Source organism: Prionailurus bengalensis, chromosome B3 (assembly GCF_016509475.1).
Source record: "Prionailurus bengalensis isolate Pbe53 chromosome B3, Fcat_Pben_1.1_paternal_pri, whole genome shotgun sequence".
NCBI classification, from domain to species: Eukaryota; Metazoa; Chordata; class Mammalia; order Carnivora; family Felidae; genus Prionailurus; species Prionailurus bengalensis.
The window spans coordinates 83,321,655-83,344,588 of record NC_057355.1 but is presented as its reverse complement, the minus strand read 5'-3'; the positions used below and the strand labels follow the sequence as shown (position 1 = coordinate 83,344,588).

The window sequence follows — 22,934 nt, the reverse complement described above, 5'->3', positions numbered from 1 at the left end:
AGGAAGGCCCCAACACGGAAGTGTTTTTCCTTCTAAGTTTCTAAGGAAAAGCCAAATGCTTACCACTTGTGTCCCAACAAGAACTCACACCTCTCTGAAGAATTTGGTTTCAGTCCCTCAGTCCAAGGAGAGTAAGAAGCACCAAGTGCTAATTAGACCTGGCAAAAGGAAATCGTCAGTCTTTCCAGCTAGAACAGGGAAGTGTTTTCAGTTAAAAAGAAAAAAAAAGTGTGTTTTCCCATTTTCCAGGTCAGTGAAGGGACACTGAGCATCACGAGTGTTGTTATTTTATAGCACTATCTTTATAACATTTGAATATAGTTGCACTTTTTCTTCTCAAATATCGGTGGTTACTGCTTCATTAAATTGGTTAGTGGGAGGATATAGAACTGTCAGATTTTAAGTTATGGTTCTCATTGATCAAGAGAGAAATCAAACTGTACCGGGGGAAAAAAAAAAAGAAAAAAGAAAAGAAATGACATCAGGCTGACCACCTAGATGCCCACTATGACCCACGGAACAATAACAGTTAATCCTTGAAGGTACATCTTGCAGCTTACACTGGAGGAAGTGCAATCAAGAGAAATAGGGAGTGGAGGGAAAAGATAAGATGAACAAAGATGAAAATGGTGTCACTGTCCATTTATGACCCCATAATTTTACTGAATCATTTAACGAAGAGATTGAACACAAACTCCATGTAATTCCATACAAATGGCCAATCCCACAAGTAAACTATGTGGCTTTATGCAAACTGCATGACTGACAGAAGCTATTTACCATTTTATCAGTGATGGAATAATAGAAGCAGGTGTTCCTGCTGGTCTAAGCAGAATACATTCACTAAACATTTTATAAATCTATCAGACTGTTGTATCAGTGATGTATTGTGCTACTGCATTTTTCTTAGGCCTCAGTTATGAAAAAAAAATCCACAAACCTCCTGCTAAGCATCAAAGAGTGAGGTACAAATTTTCTATGCTCTTTTTTTATGCCTATTTACAAAAACAAACAAATAAGCTTTCCATTAGAGTGGGGGAACTGCCTTTACATTAATTTCAAATGAAAAAAGAAACCCCACAATTTTCCTGTGAGCAAACCAACTTTCCAAGTTCTGGTTCATTTATTTCCCTTTAATATTTCAAAGCTTTGTAGCTTTGGAAACATTTCTTTTAAAAAATGCTGCAATTGTAGGGCAATGCAATGACTGATAAAAAAATGAAAACTGGGATTGAAGGTTTTGTCTGGTGACTTCCTATTGTTCACAGATCTCTTCTGGGGTTCCTCTTTGATCTAAAAATTCTTATGCCCCCACCAGTTCCAGGTCTCAGCATCCACTGTAAATGTGCTCACCTACAGAGGCACAGAAGCACTATTCTCCAGCCCTACTCCACACAGGCATAGCTGACACTCTCTAATATTATTTGCTGGAACTTCATCGGCCACCAAAGTAGCACACATGCAGAAGCACTTAGTAGCCCTTGTCAAAGATGGTGCTTCTCTGCAGTGTTAGACTCCCGGGGCTTTGTGCCAATGCCTAAGGTCTCTGTAGGCAGCACTGAGGCACAGAGCAGGCATGTCATACTCAATGAGAGAATGCATAAATGAATAAATATAAAAGTAACAGCATGAGGACAGAAATGCACAAAACTGGCCATGGTTCCGGAGGGCGGTCGAGTTGGGGAAGGTCAGGCAGGAGGCCACTGTGGTGATACTCAAGCTTTCTTACTCCCTGATTCAAAAGTCAGGAAAAACCACAAGAGACTATTAAGTGCGGAGAACAAACTAAGGGTGGATGGGAGCATGGGGGAGAGGGAAAACAGGTGATGGCACCTGTTGGAGGTCACTTGCTGGGATGAGCACCGGGTGTTGTATGTAAGCCAATTTGACAATAAATTATATTCATAAAAAAAGTCAGGAAAGGATTGTGACCATGGAGAATTGGGTAGATGTTCCCAGCCCCAAAGGATAGACTGGAGATGATTCTGCAGGCCTGCTAACTGAGTCCAGAGTCAGCTCAGTGGAAAATGAGCATCTGGGGGTGTTTTTCACAGGGTTCAATGCCTACTTAGAGGAACACCTGTAACATACAGTCAGAGGTTGCGCAGGCCCAAGACTTTTTTCGCCCCATTTCTTGGTGGTCACGTTACTTAAAATCTCATTTGATATTGGGGATATTGGAGAAATGTACTAATTTATCTTTGATACTTTCAGTGGGCTTTTCAGTCAGAGAAGAAAAATGCCAGGGAAGAATTTGAGGCTCGCAGGACACCACTAAACGGAGTGTATGTTTTTGGAAAGGGACTTGGAATACTAGGAAAGCAGAAAAAAACATCTCAGTTATTATGAGGTACCTAAGTTAGAAACACAAAAGGACTTTCTGACTAGAATGTGTACTGGACAATCAATTGTACGACTCATGGTGGATATGAGATCAGCCACGTCCTTTCCAGATGAATATCTGTTTGTAGGGATAAGCCTTGGTCTTTGGTGGTCCTTTCCAGCCCACAGAAAAGTTACATTTCTTTTTCCTCCAAAGGAAAAACACACACACACACAAGTCTTTTAACTTGAAATAGAGTTGATTCTCGTGGCATTGCCAGCCTTGGGGCTTCCTTCTACACAGCTAGGGAGAGTGTTTCCACCAAATACCTGCCAGCTCCGCCAGCGATGAAAGACTTTGGACAGCGTGTTGAGCAGTGGTCTACTCTTTAAAACATGTAGTGGAGAAGTCTCTTTGTGGTATGGTTACTACACAAAAATATGTGCAGCAATAACAAAATGAATAGATACATTTTATAATAACCAAGACTGATTGAGTACTTACTTAGTGGAGCTTTGAACACATTATCTTGGGGAGCCTGGGTGGCTCAGTCAGCTGAGCATTAGACTTCAGCTCAGGTCATGATCTCACCATTCATGAGTTCAAGCCCCGTGTCGAGCTATGTGCTGACAGCTCAGAACTTGGAGCTTGCTTTGAATTCTGTATCTCCCTCTCTCTCTGCCCCTCCCCAACTCATGCTCACGTGCTCTCTCTCTCCCTCCCTCAAAAATAAACAAAGGTAAAAAAAATGTATTTTTTTATTAAAAATAAATGTATCATCTCATTTAATCTTAAAAATACACCCTCCTCTCAAAAGAGGCCTTTCTTTTTTTTAAGAGAGAGTACGTGAGAGAGTACATACCCATGCAAACAGGGAAGGAGAGGGGAAGAGGGACAGAGGTGGGGGAGGAGAGAGAGAAACAGAGAAAGAGAGAGAGACTGAGAGAGAGAGATAAGCAGGCTTCATGTTCAGGGCAGAACCCGAGGCAGGGCTCAATCCCATGACCCTGGGACCATGACTTGAGCTGAAATCAAGAGTCAGACGCACAAGTGACTGAGCCACCTAGATGCCCGAGAAGTTTTTTTTAATTGCAATGAGTAATGAAACGTGCTCAAAGACACACGGCAGAGCCAAGCCAAAACCGTACCTGACTCTATATTCCACATGGGCGGTAGTTAGACATGACAAAATGTTCTAGAATGCACTCTCCAAAGATTTGAGTAAAGGACCCAGCAAATTACAACCTTCTCTATGTAACACTTTCCTATTGAATAATACGAAGTCCACTTTCTTGAAAGTAAGGCAGCTGTGTGTAGAGCTTCCTGGAAGTCCTGAGCCCTGTGACTGGAATGTGGCCGAGGCGAGGGTAACACACACCTGCAAAAGGGGAGGGGAGTTCCCATCCTGCCCCCTCTGCACTGGCCTCTATCAATCCTTGACAGTAGAAATCCAATTTTCAGACTTGCCAGATTTCTGGAATTAAGTCAACACACACCTTAAGGTATATCACAGGACTGATTTTCATAAGGCTCTGAAAGGGGTAAATGATTCCTAAAAGGCAATTTTGTGATATCCTGAAAACAGTATGCTAACTTACCCATCCTAACTTTGCATCCTGCAATATCTAATATGTACGAAATCTATCAAGGCTTCATCTTTCCACTTGGGAATCCCTTCTCAAGAGAAGAGAAAAGCATCATAAGAGAAAGGACAAAAAACATGTGAGTTGGTTTGCAACGCAGGTCTGCTTTGATAAAACTAAAATCCTAGACAGGTATACATAAGTTGTTTCATGTGACTTTTTTTTTTTTTCCTTCCAATGGACAATCCCACACCACCACTCATCTGGTTAAAAACGCTTCCAAATGCCACCGAATGTGAACTATTTAGACAAGTGAGAGAGAACTTCACAGCTGAATTTTCCTCCAGTTGAACTAAGAGTGTCTCTGAATATGTTGTTTAACTAAATTCTAGTCCCTATTCTTTCTAGAGCCATTTCTGTCTTCTGTTAATTAGGGCCATTAATGTATCTGGTAGAACAATTTTACAGCAAGACTATACCTGTACTTTTCCAACCAATCACCAGCTTTAGCCTTTACTTAATGCTGTGAGAATTTAGATTTCAAATCAATCCATATAGTGCCAGATTTTTTTTTTTACTCTTTCTCTCTCAGCCCCAACAAGTTAGAACTTGACTTGGATCTTCTACAGGGATAGGTGTGAGCAGGATTTCCACACTCGTAGGTGAATACTTGCTATTATTTCCCTCTATCCTTCAAGATATTTTCTTTTCTTGGAATTCAAATATTATTTCTGGAATTTGAGTGCTTGGATTCAGGTACTTCACTAATCCCTCTTAATGACAAGTGGGTATGAAAAATTTTAAAAGCTATTAGTCTATAATGGATTTACAAGCTATCTTCAAAAATATAAAGAAAATTCTTATAAAATTTAAGGTGAAGGAAAATGACAAAATTATCAGAAACAGCAATATATAATATATATCTGCATAATATATAACATATATATTTGCTGATTAGCCTCAAAAAAAAGCTTCTTAAGTTACCAAAATGATTATTCTGGGTAATAAAAATACTATACTAGCATGCACAGTGCACTGATGATGTGTCTGCTATTATTCTAAATGTTTTCTCCCTTCAGATTTTAAGTTTCAGTTTGGTTTCCATTTTTCATTTGAGGAAACTGAGGCAGATAACTGAAGCAACCTGCTTAGGATCACACAGTTAATATGCATACCCTTAACCACTACCTTAAACTGTCTTTGGATATAAATTTAGAGTAAATATTAAGAAATCTTCCTGAACTAATGCTAGTGAGTTAAAAAAAAAAACAAACAGAAGCCCAAAACAAATCAAAATAACTACTTACAAAGAAAAGGAAGAGGGCACCTACACTTCAACTACAACACATCAGGAGTTCAGGACAGTGTTTTTAGAAAGGACGCAGTCAATTTCTTGCTTATCTTTGTAATGTCCTCCTTCTCGGGGCATGCAGTGGGGTTTCCATCCACAGGTGCACAGACATCTATAGAGTTCCTGTGCTCTTACAGAGGGAGTAAGTGTTGAACAAGTCTGTTTGAAACACATGTCTCTTTGAAAGTTTAATGGAGGCTTTTTCCTCATTCTCCTTGTTGCTCTTTAGGAAACAGCCTGCATACTTTCAGGGACGTCTGTCTTACCTTGTTCTCCTGGAAGAGGCACGCTCTCCATGTTCCTAAGGAAAAAACGGTCCCTTTGATCATGCTGCCTGCATGTCAGACTCGCTTCACAAACAATACACTTATTTTAAAAGTTCATTCTCGCCAAAGAAAACTAACTGTATGACAGAGTTTGGAGGCAAGTCACCTGTTAGACAGCTTTTATAATGTTGCTCCTGAAATCTATCAGAGGTGACCCAACTGTATTATCTTGAAATGCACTGTTATCTTCAACCAGTAAAAACACTTTATGGTATGTCCTTTGGGTTCATAACCACCCCTAATAATAATCTCTTTTCAGTTACAAGTCAAGACAGCTCCAATTCTTAATGTTCTAATAAATAAATGGTCTAACAATTGGGAGCTAATTGTCACAGTGGGACAGTGTGAAAGGCTTATAATCATGGCCTTTATTGTCACAATTAATTTTCATATTGTAGCAAAATATAACCCCGGGAGCCCCTCAGAATTAAAAAAAAATCACTTTGTACTCAAATGTAGAGTTTATGTGCTTTAAACAAATTTTGGTGATTTTAAACTACCTCCATCTCTTCAAAATGAACAATCAACACTTCTTTGCTACTTGAGAATAATGACCAAAGCCATAAAAATTCCATTTCCAAAGAATAGATGGTGCCTATTCATGGGCAAAATACTTCCAGTATTTCACAGATCTACTCTTTTAGATCTGTGTCACTAATGTTTCAAAATCTGTACTTATTCGAGGCCAAAGCACGTTTAGAGACCAACAACAAGTCAATGTTAAACTAGAAGTAGATTGGCAAAATAAACATCTTTGTCAAGAGAAAAGTCTTATAAAAGCATGCTAAAAAATCCAAATAATACTTACAGCATATTACTAAGAGCAAGCTAAAATAATGTTGAGATTTGGGGAAGTAATTAGTGCTCAGAATATACCACAGGGGATTACCTGGATTGGTTCTGTGTGTGTGTGTGTGTGTGTGTGTGCACGCGCGCGTGCGCGCGTGTGTGTTTTAAGGAAAATAACAAAGGTTCAGTCTTGGATAATTAAATATACAGAGGATTCAAAATTCATTTACTTCACTTGAACAAAGATTCAGTAATTATCTCCCCAATAGCAGAGGGGAATTGGGCAGTGTGGTTTTGACTGGGGCCCTGTACCTATGGCATGTATGCTGTTTGGTTCATTTAACTTTCTTTAATATTATTAATCTTTGGGAAATTAGACTCTTCTCTGAGCAGTGTGAACTGCCATCCTCAAAACAACTGGATAATCAGGTAGGAAAAACCTCCTCTCTGAGACACAGCTGTCACTAGCACTTGATTTTTCTTAATTGTCCCTCCCTGAGAGGGTGAAATGAAAAGAACATTTCTCTAACAAAATTTCTGGCATAGGCATACTGAAAAGATAATTGGAGGATTCATATAAATCAGTTTGGCTGAACAAGGATTCATATAAATCAGTTTGGCTGAACTTGGTAAAATGAAGCCAAACAAAAATTACCACCTCGCCCCAAATGGATTGAATTCAGTTAAATAAGCAGAGGACCTGCGTGTCTATTTCTGATCTGCACGGAACCATCCACTGCTAGGGCTGGCATCAAAGGTCTGATTAAGTGCCTGATTAAGTGCCTGCTGTGCTGTATACATGCTATGTCTCTGGGTGGGACGGTCAAGAGCATAAGCTCTGGACAGAGGCAGAGCTGGATTTGAATTCTGGCTGGATTATTCTGTCCTTTGGATAAGTTCATCTCTAAACACCAATTTTCTGTTCCAAAAAATGTAGATGATGATACTTGCCTCCTATACTTCTTTGGAGGACCAACTGAATTCAGTTAAGACACTTAGTAGAAAGCTTGGCACATACAGTGCAACAACGATTATTTGAAACCAGAAAAAATTATTATTATTAACTTCATGCAAGAGACTAATTAGAATAAAGTGCTGATATAATGATACACCTAAAAGTATTGTGTTGTAGAATAAAGAACCCTGGATTTAGTTCCAGAAAACATTAAAGACAGAATCCCATTTCTGCTGCTTGGTTAACTATGGGACTTAGAGCATATTACATAGGTTCTCTGAATTTTAGTTTCTCCCTATGAATAATGGGAATAATCATTGTTTTCAACACAAAATAAAGGAGACAATGTCAGTTTGAAAGTGCCTAGCACAGTGACTTAACACTTAGTGCTTAACAAATATTAGCAGAGGTTCAATCTCTCTGTAGAGCTCTATTTACAAGCCTCTCTTCCAGGAGATAACACACAGAAAACCAGGTCAGTAGAAAGTCCTGGATCTGTAACTGGTATGAATTTGGCAAACATTGGTCTCTTAAGATGCTAATATGCAGGGGGCATCTGGGTGGCTCAGTTGGTTAAGCGTCTGACTTCGGTTCAGGTAATGATCTCACAGTCGGTGAGTTCGAGCTCCATATCGGGCTCTGTGCTGATAACTCAGAGCCTGGAGCCTGCTTGGGATTTTGTGTCTCCCTCTCTCTGTGCCCCTTCCCTGCTTGTTCACACACACTCTATCAGATATAATAAATAAATATAAAAAGTTATTTAACAAATGGTTATTTAAAAAAAAGATACCAATATCCAACTTATTTTTATTTTATTTTTTTTGAGTTTATTTATGTTGAGAGAGCATGCATATATGTGCATGTAGGTGTGAGCAGAGGAGGGGCAGAGGGAAAGAGATGCCAAGCAGGCTCCCCACACAGATGGTGTTGATCCCGATGCGTGGCTGGAGGCTCGAACACACAAACCCTCAGATCATGACCTGGGTCAAAACCAAGAATCGGACACTTAACCTACTAAGCTACCTAGGCACCCCTATACAACTTATTTTTAAAAGGCAAGAAACCACCCTTGTCTTAATGTGGTGTCAAGCTTACCATTTCCTGTGGATTTGATATACTCCCTGTATACTATGAAAATCTGTTCTAACACTACCGTTTTATATTTGCATCCATATCATACAATAGAATGAAAGTCTTAGGCATCAAAATAAGGTTACCATGAAATAAGTGACAACTGGCCATGTTTATACGTTATAAAATTCCCATAAATAAAGAATTTGTGCATGTTGCGTCAGATTAGAGACATTTTCTCATGGGCAGATATACTATATGCATACACTCAATATATAGTAAATATAAGGTAGTTAAGTTCAGCTGAAATTCTTTCAACTCTGTCTTAAATGTCATCAAAGGTCCAAAAAGAAATTGAACAAAATAAGCACAAAAATTCTTTTCCAAGAAATTTAGGATTTAGAAGATTGTGCATTATTTGTGAAGATGACAGCACAGGGAACAGAAGAAGGAACAAAAAGGTCTGGAAGCATGAAGATTTTTCGTAGCTAAGTGGTTTTCTCTCCTGGCAAAACAGGCTTAAAATATTAGTGGAGTTGGCGTGAATTAATCCTGAAACACGTAAGTGTTCTGCTATACAAAACTTACTTGGTCTAGCAAGCTAACAGAGAAATCTGGAATACACAGAACCAAAAATAAGAAAACTGGAATCTCACATGTTTAACCCTTTCCTCTGCTCAGAGTCCAGGGAAAGAGAGACTACAGTGTCACCATTAAATCAAATGTTTCTATGGCAAAGGCGTAAGGAAAGGAGAAGAATTTGGGATGGAAAAATGAGTCATCATGTTCGTGATTCAACTATAGTTGTGATGTTTATGATCCACATGAGCTGAGACCCAACCATCATTAGAGAAACCTCCACAGAGCCTGGGCTAAAAAAAAAATCATCAGCCAATTGTCTCAATGGAGTTCATAGGCTCTTCACTCTCCCTTTCTCACAAACCCCAAGTGAAAAAAAACCCCACATCATTAGAGGCCTCATGAGAACCTGCAAGGGTAAAGCCAACTCAAGAGAGACCAAGATACTCATGCAAAAGCAGGAACCTAGCCTGGGAAGGCAACAGTAGGTCTTCAAGTTTGTTTGCCTAGATAAGGTTGGGGGGGGGGGGGGTAAGATGAAAATGCAGAATAATTAGTATATGAAAAGTGCTTAATACCTGAATGTTCTTTAATTAATACTTTTTAGTGAATAAAAAAGTAAATGATCACATGAATGGATGAAGAAATGAAAGTACTAATAAGGCAAAACATAATAAGTGCCAAAATGTCAGAGGAAGAGGTCATCCCAGGGCACTTGGAAGACCAAGGAAATCATCACTGAAGAGGTGGACTTGTGCTAAGCTTTTGAGAACAGCTTCTGAAAATACACATAGTCACATTTATGTTTCCTGTCCTAGTTTCTATTAGGCAATAATAAATTTACCCCAAATTCATTTCTCAAGGTTAACAAAAGAGCACTTGAATTGTGACATGGTATTATCCTTAGACAGCTAATGGTTGATTCTGGACAAATGCCCTCAAAATAAAGTTAAGAATTCTGCTTCTGATACTTTCATCAACTGCCAAGTATCAATGATAATATTTATTTTCCATTGTCGCTGAGGCACTGACATAACTAATATTATTTCAGAGGATCCGCTGATTACCAAATGCAAAACAAGGATAACAACTCTTCATATGACCCTTCACAAACTCATTAAACTCTGAAGAAGTTTCTCTAGCAGAAAACCCAACACTACTTTACAATCACCTTTCAAGAGATCTCTGCTATTTTCAATTCTCTTATTGAACTGTTCTTGCTATTACATACATTTGTGACAACCACTGTACTAAAAACTGTCGAAGCCTAATTGTTATAATTTTTGAGCTGTAGAATGTGCTATTGATTTTTTTTCTGTTGGCTAGTTTGATGGTTCCTATATTGAGAAATCCAAGTACTCCCTTCCTCCATTCCCACGATCATCTACCTGCATGTGTATTTTAAACACTAGTGGGGTTTCTGAATATATTTTAAGTGTCTGGGTAATGATAAAAAACAATTTGCAAGGCAAATGTATTTATCAGCCTGATCTCTTGACCTAAGGTTTTGATGATGTTTGTTGAGAACTCTGGACATCAACAGTGGCCTTTGGATCTCTATTGTCTTCAAAATTCTAGTTGTGTTATTTCCTTTGGCTCGGGAAAAATAGTGGTTTGAAAGATGTATAGGATAAATATGGGAATATAGGAAAAAGTATACTAAATGAAAATCACGCTGGCATGAAAATAATTCATTCAACAACAGAATTGGTAAACATGAGCCAAAAAAAATTAAAAAAAGGGCTAACCATTCAGAGCCAGTGAAGTAGCAAAGCTGAAGTTTTCATCCCCTCCTAGCCAGAAGATGGGATTCCTAATCAGGAGTTTGGGATTACAGAGTAAGATCTTTGTTCTGATTTGTTACATTAAGCTTTGCTAAGCATTATATTTCACTTTACTTCTGGATATTGTGAAGAGTGACATTAAGTAACTGTGTTCTAGAGGAAAAGAAATATATACTGTGCCCCTTTAGTAAAACTGTTTTTAAATTCTAATAGAATTTCAAGGTTATTATCTATTTCAGATCAACAGTAGGGGTCAGAGTTCACAGCAGCCAGAATTTACAAACCTCCAATGGGTTTTGATTGACAGCAATCAGCATCTCTTCAGCATCACTGAGGGAACAAAGTACAGGTCAAGACAGCGGGCGATTTCATCTGTCATTTTTAATTATCTAAATGATATTCACAGACAAAACCTTTCCCATCCATCAGGGCATCACATTACCATAGACAATGTTTGTTTAAAGAAGAGGCCATAAAATCAAACAATTATGAATGCAGACAAGCCTTGCTATTGACTGCATAAATAATCAAGCAAGAGTTCCAAAACTCTCTGCTAATGAATTGGTGGATTGCTGGCAGGAAGTGGCAAGTAATAATATAGACAACAGTCTAATGTTCTTATTGACTTTTACTAAGGCTTGACTACGGTCACAAAGATTCAAAAATGACGTCAAGTGAGGTTTCCATAGGAGCGGTATTGATAGCGGTACACAGCTAAAATACAAGTAGTTAACTCTTGACCTTATGGTAGGACCAGAGATCCCCCGAGAGCGCTGAAATGCTTGCAGTATAATACATCATGAACTGAGCCAACAGCCGCAGGGTCCCTGACAGCATTACCACACGGGCAAAGGGCCCTTCTTTTGCCATTTGTAACATAGTAACCTCTGATAATTCAGCGGCAAACCTGAAAATTAACTCTATTTCAGTTTGTTTCCTGAGTAAATAAAATTTTCTACCCCCTCTTTTTTTTTATTTTTATTTTTTGGAAAAGTCAAGGAAGAGTATTACCTAAAATATACGTAACTGGTAGCAGCTAGCTGAAGTGCAAAGACCTGGAAGCAGAAGACACACTGGGCCTTAGAAATGGCACAAACACTCCGACAGAGCTCCCTAGATGTGATGCATAGCTGTGGGTGGCTTCTATCCTCTGGCTAAAGTATGCCGTCCATAGAAATGCAAATTCATAGCAGCTGTTTTTGTAGGACTTCCTTATTCCTTTATTTAACTCTTCAAGAGAAGTCTCTCCCTCCCCACTTTTAAAAAATTAGAAGTAAGGCCACGCTAAGCTTAACAGGTAACATTTTGATGGGTAAAGGAAATCATCAATTAATAATAATGACTCCTATGAAATAAAGCGTATTGATACAGGCACACTTTGTTAACAAGTTGCTATCTGACAGACTTTAGCCATTACTCTCCTGCTCATCGATACATATAAAATGTTGCCATATTAGGTACTACAAAATAATTTTCAAATAAATATATTTACTTTGAAAAACGTATTCTAGAGAAAGGACATTTTTCTCATCGATATCACAAAGGGGGAGTTAAGGGGGAGACTTTGCATCCACCAGAGTTGTGATTTCCTTCAGATTCTCAGCAATCAAAGCACACGGCCACGGCCGTAAGACTGATAGGATCATTTTCTGCTGTTAACCTCCAGGTTCCAAGTTCACATTTTATGAATTGAGGAGACATGGAGGAAGAGAGAAAGAAAAAAACATGGAGTGCAAATAGGCAAAATTCAATCGGCAGAAGATCAGAACTGAAGAAGAAAATAAGGTAACATGAATGGCACAAGGTAAGTCTTCGTTTTAAGGAGATACTATGCAAACAACACACTACAACAGAGTTTCATCTACTAGCTTGTAGTGGCTTTCAAGGCTTCTAGACCCTTTGGAAACATGGAAACAATCATGACAAAACACAAAAGAATGTCCTACTAGTTTCAAAAGAAAATATGCTATTATTACAGGTCTTATGCAGACAAATTTTTAGTTCGATTCTGAGCTTCTCTACACTTTAAGCTATTATTGCATTATTTTTATTAAAATTTATATGCAAAAAAACACAAAACAAAAAGCATAGTCACCAGGCTCAGAGAGATGTAGGTACAGATCTGATCATGATCAATTACTAGCTAAATGACCTTGAGCTTTTTTCCTCTTATCTATAAAATGGGAATGCTGGCAGCTGTTTCATTTGAGAGAGTTAGAATGTTAAGACTCAGTTATTTAGCATATGATGAATGCTCAGTAAATATTAATTTCTTCCTTCTCTCTCTAGTTTATATTTAATATATACATGTTACAATCCATGTATATATTGGTTTTTTTTTTCTAACATAAAGAGTAAGTAAGATAAACTTAAAACTTTTCCTTAATAGCAGGAAAAATGGGCCGCTTTTTACTTCTGTACAAAGTAGACTATGACAAGAGGATTATTACCTACCTGTCCTTGAACTATCGAAATAACCCGTGTATTAGTCAAACTAGCTTTCTCGACAAATATATAACAATCTCATAAGAACTGTCACTTTAACTTGCTTTCCTTGAACTGAAAATGTCAACCCTAACCTGAAAACAAAGCCCCACAAATGTTTCTCTTGCTGATTTATTAGGAAATGTTTTTATTCATCTTCATTGATACAACTATTCTCTTCATGTGAGATTCAATTAGCCATTTTAAATTGTGGCAGAGATAAAGTATATCTGGGAGTTTGATCCAAGACCTTCTACTGCCATCAATATACCCAGGGGTGAACCTTTCTCTGAAGTTCCGGAAAAGCCAAGAAAAATAACATGGCATCCCGTAGGATTAACTGCAAGGTTATTACCATTGGCCTCACTTTGTGCTTTTTCTATATCTGACCATAAAAACTTCAACACAATGTTTTCTCAGCCCTGAAAAAAAAAAATATCACCTCTCCTTCTGTCTCCTTTTCTCTCTCCCTTCTCTTAATCAAAACTTAGAAGAGCCTCTGAGATAGCATGAACCTGAATCAAAAATGAAGTTAATAATGTTGGTAGTGAATTAAAATACAAGTCAAAAATCATGGACTTCTATTTACCCTTTGCTTAAATACCTATCTTGTCTCTTTAAAAAAATTTTTTAAATGTTTATTTATTTATATTTTTTGAGAAAGAAAGAGACAAAGCACAAGCAGGAGAGGGCAGAGAGACAGGGAGACCAGAATCTGAAACAGGCTCCAGGCTCTGAGTTGTCAGCACAGAGCCCGATGCGGGGCTTGAACTCAAGAGCCACGAGATCATGACCTGAGCTGAAGTCGGATGCCTAACCCACTGAGCCACCCAGGTGCCCCTACTCTTGTCTTTTAATACTTGATTGCCTTCGTATTGCAATGTATCAGACTTCTGTGCCTTAGGATTCCCTTTATTCTTACCTGGATGGACATTACATAGTTCAAAGAGATGCATAATATAAATGGTAAGAGCAGGTGAAGAAGAAAATCTGTAAATGTTCTGAGGTACACATTTAGGAGGGCACTTGTTGGGATGAGCACTGGGTATGGTATGTAAGCAATGAACCACAGAAATCTACCCGAAAAACCAAGAGCACACTTTACATACTGTATGTTAGCTAATTTGACAATAAATTATATTTTAAAAAATCCAAAATTTCGGGATATACAGTGTGTCTTTTTAGTTTTTCTTTTAAGGGACTACAATTTTTAATTAAATTGCAAAAAAAAAGTGGGGGGGGAGGAATAAATGTAGTTATTTTAACTTTGAGAGAATTCAGGAATGAAATGCAGTGATAAAATAAGAAACAAACAGGTGCCACCCTTCCTTTCTTAGTGTGGGTATAGATTCTAGATGCTAAAAATGCAAGGTAACATACAAACACAGATGCATCTTTCCCCTGCATTTTAAAGACGGGCACAAAACAGCATCCATGAATTTCTAGATATATTCCAGGCAAAGATCAGAGAGAAGGAAAATTCATGGTGGTGGGGGGGGGTCATCCATCATCTACATATTTGGTGCAGTATACCCTACAAATTGGCTATTAGACCTGCCCTCATCTCTGTATAGAAGCAGCCACAGCTGGATCAGATCTATAATGTAATAGGGGATGAGGTGTCTTTGGATAAAGGCCAGCTTCTTAATTCCTGTTGAAAGAAATATTGCCAGTAGAAATATTGACTGCTAAATTATTCTGAGGCAAGAACACGTTCTTCTCTTCTCTATCACTCTCATCTCTGATAAAGCAAGCCTCAGTCTCCCACATTTTTCTCGGATTGCTGGGGTGTTTTTGTTTTTGTTTTTTGTTTTTTGTTTTTTTGTGGGGGAGGTGCCGCTTTTTCTCCCCTGTTCCTACCAGGAATCTTGTTTGCATCTTGGTCCGCATGTCAAGAGACAAGGAGCAATAGGTACTGCAAGTCCTTAAAGGAAGTGTGTGCTTTTCTGCCAGAAAATATAATCCTATCAAATGTAAACTACTCCAAGTGAAACAATGCTTCATGTTTCTTACACAGTGACTACATTCTGAGTGGACTAACCCCTTTCCACCTACCTTAGGTCCATCCCACCCCTGTCTCATTTCCTCACATGCAGATTTGGTGAATACTGTTAGATTTCTCTTTTTTATAACATGAGGCATTCTAGATGACATATGAAGAATACAATTTTTTTTCCATGGAACAACATTCGGCTGACAGATGACCATATGACACCCTTCAAACAGTACAATATGTCACTATCAGAACACGGCTGCTGGGAAGTGTATCTTCAAGGTAATATTTAATGTTCAAGTCAAAACATAATGGAATTATACCAGCACTTAGTATGAACACACATAAAGAGAGGAAACAACATGTCTCACTCAAAAATTGTGTTTGGTTTACAAAAAAAAAAAAAAAAAGAAAGAAAAGAAAAAAATGTTGCCTTTTAAAAACGAGAGATACCAATCATGTTTTCACTCTAAAATGAAATCACAAACAAGTATTAAATTAAACTTGGGTTTTTTTTTTCTAACGTAAAGAATAAGTAAGATAAACTTAAAACCTTTTGCTTCATCATAATGTCCCACTAAAACCTGTTCAATAAAACTGAGATTGTGGCTTCGACCCCAGGCAGCAGCCCCTGCTAAACGCACTCAAGCCTTCTAAGATGTGAGAGTGGCAAATGTCCCTTCATATATGACATATGAAGGAAAGAACAAAACTGAGGTGTGTCCAATTCCTTCACTTTTGGATTTGAACAGATAACTTCACACAAAGCTCATTTTCTAATAGCATACACATTTTGAGGGTTACTAGGAAGGCCAGTGCACTCCCCTAGCAAGTTCTTCTTTCCCCATGGTAAGGCTGGTGGCAAAGTCACTGGAGAGAAGTGACTTTGTCATTATTAAAAGGACTTTAAAGGAAACACACATAGCTTCTAAAGCCAAGTACCCATGGTAGAATATTTTTGTGACATTTGTTCCAAATGACTAACATTTTTTATATTCCAAATGTGTTAATAATGATTGCTCATTTGTTCTAAAGTATTACCATTATTTACCTCCTTACACTGTCTTGCCAAGAATCTGTTAGGTATCTTACACAATACCCACACGTCTGTCTTTGTAAGGACGGAGCACTCACGGTGTCTTCTGCAGGGGCTATTTCTTTCATTAGCACTCTAAGGCTTAAGAATCTATAGCATAAGCAGAGGTGATGTGCCTCATGAATGGGAGACAAGGAATGAAGGTTTTACAATAATGATGAAAATAGTAATAAATGTATCAGCTACGGAGCCCTTACTAGTTGCCAGGCATGACACAAAGGGCTTCCATGAGTTATATTATTTAATGCTCGTATCACATCTAGGAAATAGGCATGATAAAAATCTGTTTTTTTTTTTAATTTTTTTTCAACGTTTATTTATTTTTGGGACAGAGAGAGACAGAGCATGAACGGGGGAGGGGCAGAGAGAGAGAGGGAGACACAGAATCGGAAACAGGCTCCAGGCTCCGAGCCATCAGCCCAGAGCCTGACGCGGGGCTCGAACTCCCGGACCGCGAGATCGTGACCTGGCTGATGTCGGACGCTTAACCGACTGCGCCACCCAGGCGCCCCAAAAATCTGATGTTTTAAAACTCAAGATCTCATTCTCTTTCCCACTGCCTTAGACTACATTCTCCATATCAGGTTGTCTGAGTTCAAATTTCAGCTCTATTACTTGCTCTCTCTGTGAATTTGACTAAGTCACTTAACTCTTCTAAGCTTCAGTTTCCCAGTCTGTAAAGAGCAAACTTATTTTTTCTGAGACATCTATCAGCTCTGTCTCCACTGCAGTCTCATCAAAACCTCCCAGTTCAAGCCTCAATAACTTTGCCTGAGACAATCACACCCATAGCTGGCTGTTCCCTCTTCCCACATGTTCTTCCCCCATCCACCCTGGGCATCCATCTCCCATGGAGATCCCAACTATACCTTAGATTCAAAAATTTTCATGGTTCCCCAAGGACTTCAGGTAAAGTCTAAACCCTATGCCCTGGCATTTGGTTTCAACCTGACATTCTATCTAGACTCATCTCTCCTGATCCTTTTTTACCTACCATGTTGAAATCACTATGTGAATATCTGCCTTTCTTATAATACTGTATTCTCCCTGAAGGAGGGAGACCTCTTATCAATATCCCCAAACTTCAACTCTGGACTAGCACAAAAAAAAGCACTCATAAATTCCTTCTCAGTCAAAATGAATAGAATGCCAACCCTAACTTTCATAGAGCCCCCATACTGTATCCCCACAGAACCTCTTCCTACATCTTTGCAAAGCTCTGAGCACCTGGACATTCCATTCTTGTAACGTTGAGGATCTTTCTGTCTTCCTGCACTTGGCAGAATCATGCTCACCCACCAAGTCCTGCTCAAGGATCACACAACGTGTGGCACCTTCTCTGATTTTCAATGTAGAACTCAAGACTTCTGTCTCAAGGCTTCCTTTACGTTTTGAGTCTTTCATTTCTCTAGGTCTGGTCCTCAAAGATTTTATCACAATGTCTTATTTTTTATCTGTCTCCTTAGCCGGACTGGAAAAGTCCACAAGAATGAGGACCATAACTATTTCTTGGCATTTGCAGTAACTAATTGCAAAATCCACTAGTCAATAATTACAGAAACACATATGTGTTGAATGAGTATGCAAATTAGTGATAAACCAACCATCATTTGGCTTAGAGGCCCTTGTGACAGGGGCTCCACCACCACACCAACCCTTTACTCTGGTGACTATGGGAGACCACACTTTCCATACCTCTCCCCTTCTTCTCCTGCCCCATCTTGTAGGACTTAGGCACAAGTGCTGGCAGCCGCCAGGCCATTCAACTTCTGCATCTGGATGCCTGAGCTGAGTAAAGACAGAGACCTGCTTTGATGACCTCCTGGGTACATGATACATCTGATATCCTGAGAGAATCTCCATTTTTAGTCATAATCTAACCATTACCAGCAATTTAGGCCAGAAGAAAAGGATAATCAAATACTGTTGCTGGACAGCAGCACAGAGGTTCTCCTTGGGTAAGCTCCACACTTCTGAATTTTGCCTGCGTGAACAGTGGAGTTGGAGGAGGGGATCTATTTTTCTTTAGCAAAGCCGACTGCTACCCTAAGCACCCAAACCCAAATAGTGAGGCTGCCTTCATGGAAGATGAGCTAATCATTCCCCTTGAAGACAGGATATTCTAGATCATATAATCCTGAGGTATCTAAAAAGGACCATCACTCATCTAATGTTGTATGTAGACCAACCTCTGGGTAGGAAATGTATGCAAATATGTGTGAGACTTTGAGTTACAACAAACCGAAAATTATAAAGCCCAGGCCCTTGTCTAGGCTTACAAGTCACTTCATTTGAGGTCCTGGGTCCATGTTGGTTTCTTCACCTCAACATAAATGCTTCAATGCTAAGATCAAAGGACCTGAATCAAGGGGACCAAATCAAGCCTGACTGTATACACTAGATCAACAGGAATACTAGATTAACAGGAATACCCGAGACAAATCCGCCCTTTTCTCTTTTTAAGAAGACTTCTGGGGAATGCAAGAGATGAAAAGATGAATTGGTTATGTTGAGTCACTCAGCTTGCTATTAGGGCAACTATGATTAGGTAAGAAAAGAACTTACTGAAAGGCAAATACTCTTATTTTAGGGACTTGAGTCTCTTTTTTTCACATGAAAAGAGGAAAAAACTTTTTGTAGCTTTTAGATTTGTTGACCATTTTTCTATGATGGATATGAACAACAATTCACATGCACTGAGCTAAGCCATTGGCCTAAAGCATTCGATCCCAATTTTCCTTGAGCACTACTACAGTGGCCAAAAAAATCCTTAGTTACAGAAGTGCTCACAAGGACACACACACTCATCTATGTGTATACGCTCCTCACCATCACCACCTTCCTCCAAGGAGGGCCTTTCAGAAATGACTTGCTGTGGGTGCTTAAAACCTATCACTCACAGAGCCCAGGTTGGTCCTTGTGAAAATTAGCTATCATAAGGCCAACATCACTGCTTTTGACAGCTGTCTTAGCAGAGACCCAGACATACAGTCATGCCTCTGCTTGCTCATGCCATGGTAGCTGTGTCAATTTGGACACCGACTGCTGGCATAACCCGAGCAGATGCAGAACCCATATGTGCAACTCCAGATAAAATTTCCAAAGCACTGGCATCTGGATGTCAGCTTTTCTTTCCTGGCCCCACAGCTGAATGTTCTGCTAGACCTGATTGTTTCTCTGCTGGGGGTCGGTCTGCTCCCACCCTGTTGTATTCAGTGGCACTTCTAGACTTCTGAGTGTTTGAAAACAATAGCTAGATAATCACCTTACGCTGCAGCACACCAGGAATTTACCTGTTTCATCAGCTTTTGTATGTACGGGAAATCTGAAAAATATTGGTGCCATTTCTTACTTTTTATAAATTAAAAAAACAAAACAAAACAGCACAACTCCAAAGATCATGAACATAGAGCACTGCGCCTATAACGGGTACTGGTAACCTTGTATTTTTATGTACGAAGTTTCCAGCAGGGAAAATTAGCATGAAAATAAAATGCAGTGTGGCAGATAAACTTGTGTCCGTTTTTCTCTGATTCTGTGGCAGCTTCTCCACAGCACTCGAACAGCTGTGTGGCACAGGCACCTACCTCGGAAAAAAAAGCAAGGGAGGGTCTTTATCTACACATCACTTCTCTTTACTTGCTCCTTTGCAAATGAGCCATTGGATGAACGTTTCCTTCCAGGTGGGAGTAACAAATGAGAAAAAGAGATGCTTCCCAAGTGTGAATCATCACAGATTAAAAATTCTAAAGCCTTCCTCCAGGGAGAAAGAATAGCTTGATAATAAATTGACAATGACGTGTCCTCCCGCTCATCTGTGCCTGCCTTCCCGAAGCAAAGACCCTCCCTTCTCTGCACACCAAACCTACTCCTTTTTCAAGGGATGAACAGAGTCTCCATTCTGATCCCCAGTGTGTGGCCCAGGCCTCAGTGAGGGAGAACGGAGAGAAAGGAGCTTTGTTTGACTGTTAGGAACTCCATCAATTAACTTTCTGGGTGATAGATGCAAATGTGGCATATACACTGCTATCTCTGACAAGAACATGAAACTGATTAAGACTTAAATAAATATTGTACGATGATGTTGTTTTCAAAATACACATAGAAGCTTTAACACTGCGTGCTGACTTCCGATTCAAATGATTTAATCTCAAACTAAATAAAAATCTTAAAATCTGTCCATTTTTTTAAGAAATTGAATTAAAATACAGAATTAAAATACACCTTTTCAAGGTTTTATTTCGTTTGTATCTTAAGGTTGGTGCCTTCATTTAACAATGAAACTAAACCACTTTTATCAACGACTATATAGAGATTGCTTAAAACAAACCTGGGCTACCAAGCATTTCAGCATGAAATAACTTACATTTGGTGTTTTAAACTTATTTTACAAAACATGGAAACTCTCAATCATGGCTATTTTACACACATAAATAGAAAACAATGAAGGCAAACAGAGCCAAGTACTCCTTCAGTGACAACATGTGGATCTCAAAGTTTATTTATTATTTTTTTAATACTCTGGGGAACAGCTGGCATGTATTTTATTCCCAATATTGTCTGCTGGCAGAATGATTCATGTAAATAAAGTAGCAGATTAGCATGTTGGGAACAGAAACATGCAGAAGGTTAAGTTTTTCCAGTTCTGAAAAACTCAAAAATAAAAATCCCTGCTGGGTATTTTAGGAATGTAGATGAGTTGACCAACCTTTAGGAAGTTGGAAAACCTCTATTCCTTTGTTTGGGATTCTTCCTAAGTGCAATCATGCAAAGCCTTTAGAAGGAATTGTCCTCTCTTTCAAAGGGGTTTGACTTGGGCACAGTTAATCATCACTGTGATAAAGCAATTAAAGGTATTCATAATTAGGACTAAACCAAATGTAAGTAATCAGAGAATTAAGGGGAAAATGACATTATGATGAGACTGTTTTCTTTAATGACCTCTTGGCTGAGAAGGACATTCTTACATTGGTGCTTAGGGACTTCGGTGCATAATGCATTAACCCTACTAAGATCCCAACATGTAAATGTCTTCTTCAAGTGACTGCAATACACCTTGGAATCAAATAGTATGTCTGACTTATTTAATTTTTTCTAAGTTTATTTATTAATTTTGAGACAGAAAGGTGGGGCAGAGAGAGGGAGAGAAAAGTCCCAAGCAGGCTCCCTGCTGTCAGCACAGAGCCCGATGTGATACTCATTCCCACGAACACGGAGATCATGACCTGAGCTGAAATCAAGTGGTAGATGCTTAACCAACTGAGCTACCCAGGCCCTCCAGTATCTCTGACTTCTTAACAACACTGCCCAAAACAGAAATGCAATTAAAGATCAATCTGCTATAAGTTAAGATGTATTTAAATAAACGTGTTCAAATAAATGTGTTTAAATAAATTCAAGTCATTCTACAAACATATTGAGCACCTACTGAAAGTACAACACAGGAGAGGACACAAAGATGAACAAGACATGATTCCAATTTTCAAATTGCTTACAATCTACTAGGAGATACAAGACACATATGCCAACCTTTTAGAGTTTTTTCACAAGGGTACATTCATGTATATCTAAATGGAGAGTTTTTAAGTATATGAGTGATAGCTGGCCCTGAAAATGGTATTCTATTTCCTAAGTTTTAATTGTAAATGAATTCACTGGGATTCTAGATCCAATCTCCAGACCTACATCTGTCATTCCAGTTTAGAATACAAAAACTTATTATGAATTCTTTGAGAGAAGGAATAACACCTAAATATTCTCCATGGCCATATTAGCTGTGTCTTATATACAGTAGGCTATCTATGAATACTTGCTCAATATGAATATATTGAGGGTCTGTATTTTTCCTCTGAACTGGACTACATTTAAGAGGCTAGTTATGGGGCACCTGAGTAGCTCAGTCTGTTAAGCGTCCGACTTCAGCTCAGGTCATGGTCTCGCAGTTCCTGAGTTCAAGCCTCGTGTCAGGCTCTGTGCTGACAGCTGGGAGCCTGGAGCCTGCTTGGGATTCTGTGTCCCTCTCTCTCTGCCCCTCCCCTGCTCATGCTCTCTCTCTCTCTCTCTCTCAAAAATAAACATTAAAAATATTTGTAAAAAAGAGGCTAGTTATATAGGTTTCCTAGGTTTTCTATGTATTCTATGTTTTAAAAAATAATGGACAGTGATCTCAGTGGCAAAACCTGTTCCCCCAACCCCATCTCCCAATTATAATAATTCAGAACAATCTTCAAAGATCAAGGAAACACCATCTACAATTTAGATATTGATCAAATTAAGTAATATAATCTCCCTTTGGATTAATGCTAGGAGTTAAAGATCTCAAGGTTAATGCAGATGTTAGTGGCAAAACTGGGATTTTTGTTTAACTAAATGGATTTTAAACTGTTATTTTCAATGGATGTGACTAAGAGGGAAAATGCAGATGTAAAACCAAGAAGAATATCCTCTCCCACCTGTATTTTCATGTTAAGCATGGCACTCTTTGGGGAAAAATTACTTCCTGCTTTTTAAAGTTTCTTAAGTTTTTCTGAAAATCAGGGTAAATGCTTCAAACACAGTTGCATGAGATTCTATTAGACACAGCTTTGTTGATGTGGCCCA

General features: G+C 38.8%; 1 protein-coding gene across 4 annotated transcripts in view; it reads right to left on the bottom strand.

Moving 5' to 3' along the window:
* Positions 1 to 22,934, bottom strand: part of NPAS3 (neuronal PAS domain protein 3) — an 856,869-nt gene that overhangs the window by 407,943 nt on the left and 425,992 nt on the right. The gene's annotated exons all lie outside the window — the stretch shown is intronic.